Source organism: Apis mellifera, linkage group LG11 (genome assembly GCF_003254395.2).
Source record: "Apis mellifera strain DH4 linkage group LG11, Amel_HAv3.1, whole genome shotgun sequence".
Taxonomy (NCBI): Eukaryota; Metazoa; Arthropoda; class Insecta; order Hymenoptera; family Apidae; genus Apis; species Apis mellifera.
Genome location: NC_037648.1, coordinates 7,473,446 through 7,485,506, shown reverse-complemented (window position 1 = coordinate 7,485,506; position 12,061 = coordinate 7,473,446). Strand labels below are relative to the sequence as shown.

General features: G+C 35.7%; 1 protein-coding gene across 9 annotated transcripts in view; it reads left to right on the top strand.

The window, feature by feature from the left end:
- Positions 1-12,061, top strand: part of LOC410304 (zinc finger homeobox protein 4) — a 429,015-nt gene that overhangs the window by 299,151 nt on the left and 117,803 nt on the right. The window lies entirely within an intron of this gene.

The window sequence follows — 12,061 nt, the reverse complement described above, 5'->3', positions numbered from 1 at the left end:
ATGATTCAAAATAATTTTTTAATTTAAACAATTTAATGGATGAAAAAAAATTTTAATATTAATAATTATAAAAAAAATATAAATAATTAATTACACAAGAAAACTATTTCGTTTCAAATAATTCGTGGATATTAATTCTTCATGAGATATAAGAATATTATTAGCTATCCCAAGATACAAATATTTATTTAACACGTGTTACGTTCCATTATCCAACATTCAAATAATCCATCTCTCATCCTCTCATCGTCTCAAATAACAAATTCTCAAATATCCAATGGAACCTCGCCCACCTCGGAGAAATTTCAATCACTAGGGGGAAATAAAAAAAAAAAAAAAGAAACAATGCCACCGTTCGTAACACGAAACTACCAATGGAAACCGTGTGTTCGTTTCGACGCCTTAATAATTGTTACGTGATTTAACACCCGACTTTCCAAGGTTTTGTCGATCGGCTCGGTCGGTTAATTAGTCGCGCCACTTTTTCGACGCGTCTTCGAAGGGCAACAATAGACTCGATCTATACGTGGGGAGGTGGTCGATTGCGAGTGGGCCATTGTACGCGTGGTCATGGCCGCCAACGCGACGAAATTCCCTAAACGACGCGATTCACGCTTCTGAATGGGATCGAGCGCGTGGAAGGAAGGAATAAAAAAAAAAGAAAAAAAAGAAGAAGAAAAAAAGAAGGGAAAAGGAGAACAAAGGGGACGGATATTCATTCGGAAAATTGATTCCTTGGTGACGAGCGATCGGCCGGCGCGTTTCAACCTCGCCTCAGCCTTTTTCGCGGCCTTTGTGCCCGGCTTCAACGCGACAAAGACTCGATATTCCTTGTGAAATCTAATGGCTTTGTTCGATCCTCGCGCGTTAAATCGCTTCACGTAACGTATTGTGCCTGGTAACGATCCAGGTGATTACTCTTGGTAGCTGTGTGACTTTCGAAATTATACCTAAATATAGATGCGTTTTATTTTTTCCTTCCTTTGGCCCGTGCATCGCAGATTGCGGATTTTATTTCATTAAAATGTGTATGATTTAAAACTTTTTTATCTATATACTTTAAAGAAATTTTTTCAACTTGAGATTGATCGTTGAAATTTTCGATATATTTATATCAAGATTGGAATATTTTTATATTTTTCTGGAAAATCAAATTTCTATAGAGATTTATCTTTTAAATATCATAAATGTATTTCAGATATCCTGTGTCTTTTTATATGTCGCGTATATTCCATAGATTTTTTTAGATAAAATTTTTTCTTTCATATTTATAGAATCTCGTGATAAATTTCTGATTCCATTATACAAAAATTACAAACGAAAATCTAACAAAAATTTCACAAGTATCCATATACTCACACGAATTGAAACCAACGTATTATTACCCCACTTCTTACCACACCTCGCTTTATAATCCTTCCTTTAACACGCGCCTATCAACTCTTAATAATGGCGGGTGTGTCTGGAAAATAAAAATTCGAAACGTTCTCAAAAAACCTTCTTCCCCAACGACGAAATATAACCTCGTGCTTAACAACGCGCGAAATTTCGATGCAGCAGGGGTCGTTCAATTCGGGCCAGGAAGAAGAAAAGATCTTTCCGGCTCGTGGCGGGTCACGTGCCTCCCTTTCCCCGCCATTTCGAAAAGCTTATGCTAATTCCCTCGAATCGAGTTTTGCAACGACGATTATACGCGCGATTCGTGAAATTATGCAAAACGCGTGCCCGTTCACCTCACGGCCAGGGTGCGCGACGAGAGGCACGTGGCCTCGCCGACGAGGGAATGCAAATGATAACTCGACTCGAGGGTTGAACAACTCTTCTCTCTCTCTTTGTCCGTTTCGACTCATGTGAAAATTGAATGTACGACGCACGATGATATTGTGATTTAAAGAGGTTGGGTGCCCCTTTGGCTCTCGAAGAGAAGGGTAGCTCCTCTTTGAAGAAATCGAGCTTCGAAAGTGTGGAGATGAAAGTGTCAGTTATGAAAATGTACTCCATAGGTACAACAATTTTTCTTCTACTCTGATTCTTATCGAGAGTGATATTTTGTAACAGGTTGATGTATTTTTGTAGAAAGATTTCTCGAAGTGATAGAGTACAGTTTTGATTGATATTTGTTCACGAAAACTTGAACTCGCTCTCATCGAAACTAGTCTTCCCAGAGCAAGCCAGAACGAGTTCACCCGGCATGGACCTTGGGGACTCCATCAGGTAGGAATTAGCATGGCCAGCGTCTTTTCTTTTTCGAGAACGGGCTCGCGGTGTTCGTTTGTTCGTCCCTAATCCTTTCGAATGCGCGGAGTCTCGAAAGTGACCGAGAAGTGCCTCGAATCGGATCGTCTCTCACTCCCTCCCTCCCTCCATGCCTCCGCTGTCCCCACGCGGTTCCCTCCGCGTCCTTCTCCATTCTTCTCTCTCTCCTATGTCCTTACGGCCATATGTTACTCGATCCGTGCCGGAGCTATTAATTATATCGATCTATATAGTCTGCGTAGTAGTTAGGTATAGAAGCGAAAACCACGGCCAGGTCCCTGCCCACGGGTTTATGGCTCCTCTCTCATCCCTTCCTATACCTTGGTTGGTCCCACGATCGTCTCTCTCTTCCTCTTACGGTTCTTCAGCGACTCGTTCGGCGACAGCTAGGGTGAGAAGGTAAAAAAGAAAAAGAAAAAAAGAAAAAATATTGAACCGCGTTGCACAGAAATACATAAAACCCGGGCAGAAGCATAAATCATTAGGGGCCGCGGAGGAACTATTATGCGACTCGAGGCTCCAACTGGGGGACCCGGGAGGAGAGAATGAAAAAATCGTGGCGAGGGGGGGTGACAGTTCACCCCTCCCCTTCCCTCGACTGTGTAACGATGGATATCGTTGCTTTTTTTTTTCTTTCTGTTGGCGCAGAGATCTGGGAATTTTTTAATTCGTTAATCGAATTTCGAATGATGTAATAATTTTGGATGGAATGATCGATGGAAATAGTTGTAGGTTATATAGATTGGGAAATGGATTTTGTCTCTTTCGAGAATTTTTTTTTAAATAATTGTCGCGTAACAAAATGTTAAAACGTATCAATATTTTATTGTGGAGTAAATGTTAAATAACGTAATAATGTTTTTTTTTTTGTAATTATAAACACTTTCACGAATAACTTTCACTTCGATTCGATCGACGACCATTTCGAGGTACGTTTGAAGCATATTTACTTGCAATTCCCCCTCAATGCCATTGCAATAATTAATACTTAATACTATCGTTCATTATAACTCTGATGGTATCCTTCCAATCGAGATTAAAATAGTTCTTTAATTACGTCAATCAAGAAACAATTGGTCATCGATCAACGCGTGTCGGGGGAAAAATAGGCATGTCGAATAATTAATGCAGCAATTATTTCCCCATTGTAATGATTTCGTAAGGAATATCTTGGAAACGATTAAAAAACAAAAATAGGAATCATCTTTCACACTTTCATCTCTTGCTTAATTCATTATATAGTGGAATATAATATAATATAATATAATTGAACAGAAAATAATTTCAATCACCTAATTTAATTCTATTTATCAGCAATTACATTTTAAGATAATAAAAATTATCGCCTTTATTTCGAATTTTTAATCGAAGAAAGAGGTGGAAATTTGAAAACAGAAAATAATTTCAATCATCTAATTTAATTCTATTTATCAGCAATTACATTTTAAAATAATAAAAATTATCGTTATACTTTGCCTTTATTTGGACTTTTTAATCGAAGAAAGAAGTGGAAATTTGAAAACAGAAAATAATCTCAATCACCTAATTTAATTCTATTTATCAGCAATTACATTTTAAAATAATAAAAATTATCGTTATACTTTGCCTTTATTTAGTGGAAATTTGAAAAAATTTGTATGGAATCGTGTGAAAATTTGAAAACAGAAAATAATCTCAATCACCTAATTTAATTCTATTTATCAGCAATTACATTTTAAAATAATAAAAATTATCGTTATACTTTCGCTTTATTTGGACTTTTTAATCGAAGAAAGAAGTGGAAATTTGAAAACAGAAAATAATTTCAATCACCTAATTTAATTCTATTTATCAGCAATTACATTTGAAGATAATAAAAATTATTTCGAATTTTTAATCGAAGAAAGAGGTGGAAATTTGAAAAAAAAATCCACAAATTCAAAATTCCTTTCTAAAGAATTTTTCAAAGAGAGAGAGAAAGAAAAAAACTCCAATTCATTCCAACTCGTTCTTCACCACGCAAGCTAGAACCTTGCAATTCTAGCACGAAAAAAGTGAAATAAAAAAAAAAAGAAAGGAAAAAATGCCTTACAAATTCCGAACAATATCGATTCTACAATGGGCAGGAAAAAAATTAAAATTAAGAATCTGGCCGAGTCGATGAAAAGAAGAGAAAGAGATGGAAGTTGAAAGCTTGGAGAAACGCGATACCGGACTCGATAGCCGGAGGCTGCAAAAAAGTAAAAAGGCAGATCTTCTCCCGAACGAGGCAGAGATCGTCGATTCGAGGAAGGAAATCCTCCAGGAACACGATGACGCGCGAACAGGCGAACCGACGCGGCTCGGTTTCGCTCAGCTCGATTCCAGCGCGTTCACTTTCGCCACGAGGAATTCCTCCCGAGGGGGGGGTGGGGTGGGGAGGACTTCTTTTGGCCCCTGGCAGACTCAGCGTCGGACAAGGTGTCGAGAGGAGCCGGCGCGGAACGAGTCACGAGACCGTTCGTGAATAACCTAGTAAAAGTAGCGAACTGTAGTGGACTCTTCCCTCCGCCGGTGTTTGTCGAAGGCGCTACTGGAATCCGGCAAAAAACTCACCGGTCGGCTACCGGTCACTCTAATGCTTGCCTATAACGTGCCACGTTATTTTCAACGGCTGCCACCGCCACACAGGCGACGCTTCCTCGTGACCTCGACGCCGTGGAGACGATTCCGGGGCGACGAATTCTCGCGAAAATCGCTTTCAACGGGGTTCGAACTCGTTCGAACGCGAGTTTTTCTTTTTATGGGTCATCCGAATGCCTTATTTTTAAGTTTATTGAACGGAGAGGTTCTTGACAAAATGACAAGATTTTCCTTGGATAGAAAAGTATCATTTGATCTGTTTAAGTTTCTTTTTCCTTCTTCTTCTTTTGTTTCGTATATATCATTGTTTTTGTCAAGAATATTAAAAAAGATAAAATTCAAGCTTGCTAATCACGATTGATCAGTTTATTCCAGTTTAAAATATGAGAAATATTATTATTTTTTGAATATTTGTTGGAAGATGAATCGTTTCGAATAGTATAAAAAAATATAACATAATATAAGAAAGGATTTCTAAATAATTTTCTTTATTGTGAATTAAAATTGCAATTATTTTACATACTTATACGCCTAATTAACGAAACTTTCTAACTATAAACACTGTATTAATAAAATAAGCGAAATAATCAGTATAACATGTACTCTTACGTATACACCTTCCTCGTTTACGGGAAAGAAAGAAATTCTCGACGAGATCGAATGCCACACGCGAACTCCTCCTCCCCTCCCTCTCTCCCCCTCTATATCAATAAAAATCGCGAGGATAATTCATTTGCGGGGGAACAGAGGGCGCAAAAATCGGGACAGCAATTGTGCGTGGAGGATGGCGACGCGACCGAATTGTTACGGGCGAAGAACGATGGTACCATAAACTCTCCTTGAAGGGAACACGGCGGGACGAGTTATGGCAATGATGCCGGGAGTTCCACGCATGACTCGCCACGACTCGCAAGTACCGATGGGGCCTTGAGGCGATCGGAAAAAGAGCAAACCGATGATGGTCTCTCGGTGCCTTGACGCGTACCGAGCAGTCACCGGCTCGACAAAAGAATCGAGTGTTAATTATCGGATGGGCAAACGGGACTTTCACGGTGAATACGAAGAAATTTTTTTTCCCCCTGTTTTTTATTACCGATTCGCGCTCGGTTAAATGCCGATCCGTGAAATACAGGGCGGGGAAAATTAGGGAGATCTTATCTTTTCTCGTTATATTATATCATTAATGCTCAATTTAAGTCCGCTCTTCAGAATCAATTCGTAACCTAAATATATATACAAGATCTAAGAATTAAAGTTTGACAGATATAAAACGTTTAACATTTATGTATGATCGACGAACTGATGCCTGTCACGACAGGCCTTAAAATAATTCATTGTATCGAAACAAGTAAATATGTTTGCAGACGTTTGATATCTTCTATCTTCTTTCATTAACTTTCAAAAAAATACTAAATATGTAAAACCTTACAGAATATTTTTTAAAACGTTTATTTATTAATTTTTACACAACTCTATGAATTAATGATATAAATTGACTCTCGATGATTCGATCCTTAAATTAATCCTAATAGAATGGAATAGAATCGATCAAACTATTTATTGCCTACCACCTCTTATTTAACAACATCTGAGGGGATAATTTCTTGAAAGACACGTGTTAATAACGTGTCATTATTCCTTGTATTATTCTCCGTATTAACAAACATAGGTGGCAAGAAGGCGGTTACAGATCGAAAAATAGAAAAGCGAGCGGATCTCGCGCATGCGCGCGTACTAGCGCGTTTAAATCTACCTGCCAACGCGATCAAACATCGTTTGCGTCGAACTCTGTCATTTGTATACGAGACGCGGCATCGACCGCGCGTGGCATAAATCGTCCTTCGAATGGGTATTTAATAGAAGCTCAGGATACGCACTTAAATCACGCTATTAACTGCACGGAGGAGGAATAAATGGATTTTTTTTTTTTTTTTTTACGTTTGAAACGGTGAATTATGTCCGAGGCATATGGATCAAGGGAGATCGAGGGACGAGGAAAAATTGTTGATCGATTTCGAACTCGATATTAAAAATTCGAAATGTGAAATTTAATTATTTCGGACGACGATGGATGTAATTACGTGGGAAATATCGAAATTCGAAGTCAAGGATGACAGGTTGGACGATAAATTTAATTAGTTGGGAAATATTGAGATTGAGAGTTATTGATCGAATGAGAAATTTAATTGCGTGGAAAATACCACGTAGTTGAAAGACGAGTTATGATTAGTTGGATAGTAAAGTTGATTATTAGTTGTAACTAATCTTAAGTTATTAATTCTGTTAAATACTGAAATATGAATTTTGAAATTTATAACGTGTTGCAAGAATTTTTCAGTTACAAGTTAATACAATACACTCGAGGTTTAAAATTTATTTTTAAAAAAATGAGTTTTTAACCAAATAAATATAATAGAAATTTGAACATAAACTAACCCCTAAATTCCTTCATATTTTCCAATATTATTAAAATCAAGTTTCTAATCTCAGGTGAAAAAATAAATTTCAATTTTCAATTGACACAAATCATCATCTCTCCAAAAATAAATCGAAATATCACAATGATATAAATTCTACATACGAAACTATCGTTTCGAATTTTTAACAAACTCAAAAAACAATATGAATTTTGAAATTTATAACGTGTTGCAAGAATTTTTTAGTTACAAGTTAATATAATACACTCGAGGTTTAAAATTTATTTTTAAAAAAATGAATTTTCTTATTAAACAAATAAATATAATAGAAATTTGAATATAAACTAACTATACCCTAAATTCCTTCGCATTTTCCAATATTATTAAAATCAAGTTTCTAATCTCTGAAAAAATAAATTTCAATTTTCAACCATTGACACAAGTTTTCATCATCATCTCTCCAAGTATAAATCGAAGTATCACAACGATATAAATTCTACATACGAAACTATCTTTTCGAATTTTCAACAAACTCAAAAAACAATATGAATTTTGAAATTTATATGTTGCAAGAATTTTTTAGTTACAAGTTAATACAATACACTCGAGGTTTAAAATTTATTTTTAAAAAAATGAGTTTTTAACCAAATAAATATAATAGAAATTTGAACATAAACTAACCCCTAAATTCCTTCACATTTTCCAATATTATTAATGTCAAGTTTCTAATCTCTGAAAAAATAAATTTTCAACCATTGACACAAGTTTTCGTCATCATCTCTCCAAAAATAAATCAAAGTATCACAACGATATAAATTCTACATACGAAACTATCTTTTCAAATTTTCAATAAACTCAAAAAACAATAAGTTTTAAGCCACCCTTCGACTCGCCCTAAAGAGGTACACGTAGCTATAGGCGCATCTGGGTGCATTCGAACCATCCTCGACCGCAAGCTCGCCACCACGTGATCGTGGCTTGGTGATGTTGTTGCTTGAATTATACTCTGATTATACTCCCATAGCCGCGCGGTGGCTATGATTAAACATTAAACAACGCCATTACGCCGAGTAAGAGGGGAAACGGAGAAGGCGAGAGCACGCGAGTAAGAGGTGCTCGAGAACGAAGAAGAAGAAGAAGAAGAAGAAAAAGGAGGAGGAGGATTGAGGAAGGATATCAGGTCTGAGGAGGGTTCCTCCTCGTCGTGGTGACCGCGGCCGCTCGTGTCCTCCTACGAGTCCAGGATTAGCCTGTAATTCCTTCGACCGAGCTGGTTGCCTCCTCTTCTCCGACTGTTGTTGACTGCCTAACCAGAAACAGGAATGCCAAGAAGCGTAATTAGCTATTCGGCCGCGAGAGGAGCCTATTTGCTTTACTGCATTCCGCGCCACCATTCAGGATGAAGCGACCTCGAGAGTGGAAGCAAGGGAGAGACGAGGATACGTACAACCTCGTCTCTCGATCGAAGGGCCCGAGTAACGAGATGGACGAATGTAAGCTCGAGCTTATTTTTCTTTTCTGCTGCTACGTGTCGCGTCCACAGATTAACTGTCACGGATCACGATTTGACGGGGACGATTATGGGTTGGAAAAATTTCAGACGAGGGGAATGATAAATGGGACGCGATATGATTTCGTCAGGAGGATGTACGTTGATTCTTGCAACGCGGAGATTTTTTAAAAATGGAGAGGTTTTTTGAACAAAAAGTAATATTTGAGATTATTATTTATTTATATAATAGAAAAATTTTTAATTTTCACAACGGTTAGGTTAAGTTAGGTTAAATTAGGTTAGGTTAGGTTAGGCTAGGTTAGGTTAGGCTAGGTTAGGTTAGGCTAGGCTAGGTTAGGTTAGGTTAGGTTAGGTTAGTTATTTATTTTCATATAATTATAACTATGAACGAATACATTTCAAATTCTTTTTTCTAATTTTTGCTTGATGGATTTTTATAAATGAAGAGAACATTGTTTCAAGAGATATTTATAGTCGATACAAGCGATTTTTTAAAATGAAATTCATATTATAATGTATATTGGTAACAAGTTTAAATGCTTCCTTTAATTGTTTCGAGCAACAAATACGTATACGATATCTTTTTCAACTTTGAATTTAAAATCCATACCTTTATATCGCGATAACTAAATTTCCGTGCATGCTCTATATCCGTCAGAATGCACAGAACTAACTCTCATAAATCTAGCAAAGTCAGTACCGATCCGTTAGATAATTTAGTACCTGCCAAACGACCACGACAAAAACATCAATCATATCGGCAGTTAACGTATATCCCTATTGCGATTCAAAGCGCAGCAACACGATAATTCACATCGTTCGATAACCGCCTCCAAGAAAGAACAATGGTTGGGAAAGAAATTGATTGAATTTTGGATTCGGCTTTCGACGAAAAATTTCTATTTATTGGAGGAGTGATACGATTATAGGAACGAAATATTCTGTGTTACTAGATAAGAATAAAAGTGGAGCAGAAAACTATTATTGAGCGCGTGTAGAGCTGAAGAATCGATCGTTTCTATCACGATAGTTTTATTATTTTTTGAGGATCTATCTATGAGTTCTTGAACGATTGTTTCAATGATGTTATATCCAAAGAATATTAAAATACATTTGACGATAAATTTTTTTTCAATTCTAAAATTTTTATATAAATTATCATGCATTTCGTATTAACTCTTGACTCTTTTAATAAGTAGATAATTTTAAGAGATCGATCCATATTTAATTATTTACTTATCCTTAATTACACTATGTCATTTTTTTTTCAACATATGTCAGATCTGTTACAATAAAATTATTCATTGTTCCTCATTGAAAATTGTTAAAATCTATAGAAACCCGTAGAAAATTCTATTAAACAGAAATTGGTTCAAAATTGGCCAATTTCTTCCATCTTCCTCTTTTTTACAATATTAAATTACTACAATATTAAAATAAAGTCTTCACCGCACCATAACCAATCCAAAGCTCTATCTCCAACAACTCTCTTCCATTACACGCCAGACGCAAATCCTCGTTTGCGACTGGCCAGTTAACCGGAAATTCCACGGCACGCTCGAAACAGAAGCGCAAGCTCATCTCGTTTCCTCTTGAAACGATCCCCTCGAATCGTTCAAACGCATACATGCACTAGTTCGGTTCATTTCCCTGTTACGTCGCGATTCTTCAGGAATGCAGAACGTGACCAACGTCGAACGAACTGTTCATCATCATCATCCTAGCTCGGTCAACTCAATCGTGATTTAATCCTAAGCAAGCCACGATTATTCGAGCGCTGAAGGAATGAATTTTTGACACTTTGATGTATTTATTTTTTTTTTAGAAAGAAAAGAAATTTGATTATTGATCATAATAGATTAAAATCTGTAGTTGCAATTTAAAAATATTGTTTTAAAATTTGTAGAGATTGGATTTGAAAATAATTTATTAACGTAAAATAAAATTTTCTAAAATATTGTCACTGAAATAATTGGAATGATTTTTATTGTTATTTCAAATAAAATTCGTTCAATATATGTATATATATAAAGTGAAATATAAATATTTTGAAATGTTTAAATTTTAATTGAATTTTTTTAATTCAGAAATAGAAATAATAAATGGATAGTTATATAGATTAGCATAGTAAGTATAAAGTTAACTACATGGAAATGTTAAACGTGGAATGCAATGTAATAAATGCGTCCAAGGCACACGCTGTACAAGATTCTTGAGGACAAGAAATTATTTCCAACGTGCCTTTATCGTCTATACGTATCATCATGCGATTTTCATGATGAACGAAATGTTTTCTCGAACGAAGAAAGACACGAGTCAGAATGATTTTAATATGGATGCCAAAGTGAAGGATGCAACGTAAAAATAATGTTGAGAAATCCGACTACATGAATTAATCGGCCGGCTACGACAAATATAGATGCTGAGGAGGCTATGTTAAGAAGCAAGAACGTAAGTTTTTTTTTACAAGTAACGACAAATATTTTTTTTTCTCCTTCGACTATCTTTTTTTTTTTTTTTTTTTAGAAAAGACAGTAATTTATCACTTCTAACTCAGGTATGTAAATACCTGCGTGTACACGACGTAAAAAGAAAATAATGAGACTGCAAATTTTATAATTTTTTTTCCTTCGAAGTAATCTTTAAAGAATTCGATGGAACATCTGCATCGATCATTTACTTTAAAAGAGTTTAAAATCATTCTGCTTGAATTATTCAGTTCAGATTCTCGAATATCAAGATGGGATTAATATATTTTTCAACTTTGATTTTAATTGCGAATAAAATGGTAATAAAGCAGAAGAATAATAGGAGAATGAAAAGATACGATAGAAATTGAAATGATAAAATTGTAAAATTTTTATTATTATAAATGAAAAATTGTTTTCATTTTAAAATATATCGTGTCATTAAAAAAAAATTACAAAATTACAAAATTTATCGAATATTTTCGATTATGAAAATTACCATCAAAAAATTTACCTAGCTTTTAATCTTAATTTTAAAAAAAAAACACTGCAAAATAAAAAAGGAAGAGCGATCAAATTTTATATTTCTTTTACTCGTTACATTAAGGTATCCAACTTTAACTAAATTTTCATCCTAAAATTCGGTGTTTGATTGAAAAATTGATCGCAGAGAAAAATGTTAAAAAACGCTCTCGTGCGAAGGGTTAATGCGCTCCACCGGCCGATTTTTCCTATCCAGCGGCGGAGCGTTCGTGGAAACGCGATTTCCGAGTTACCGCGGCCTCTACGTGACGTTGGCACATAGT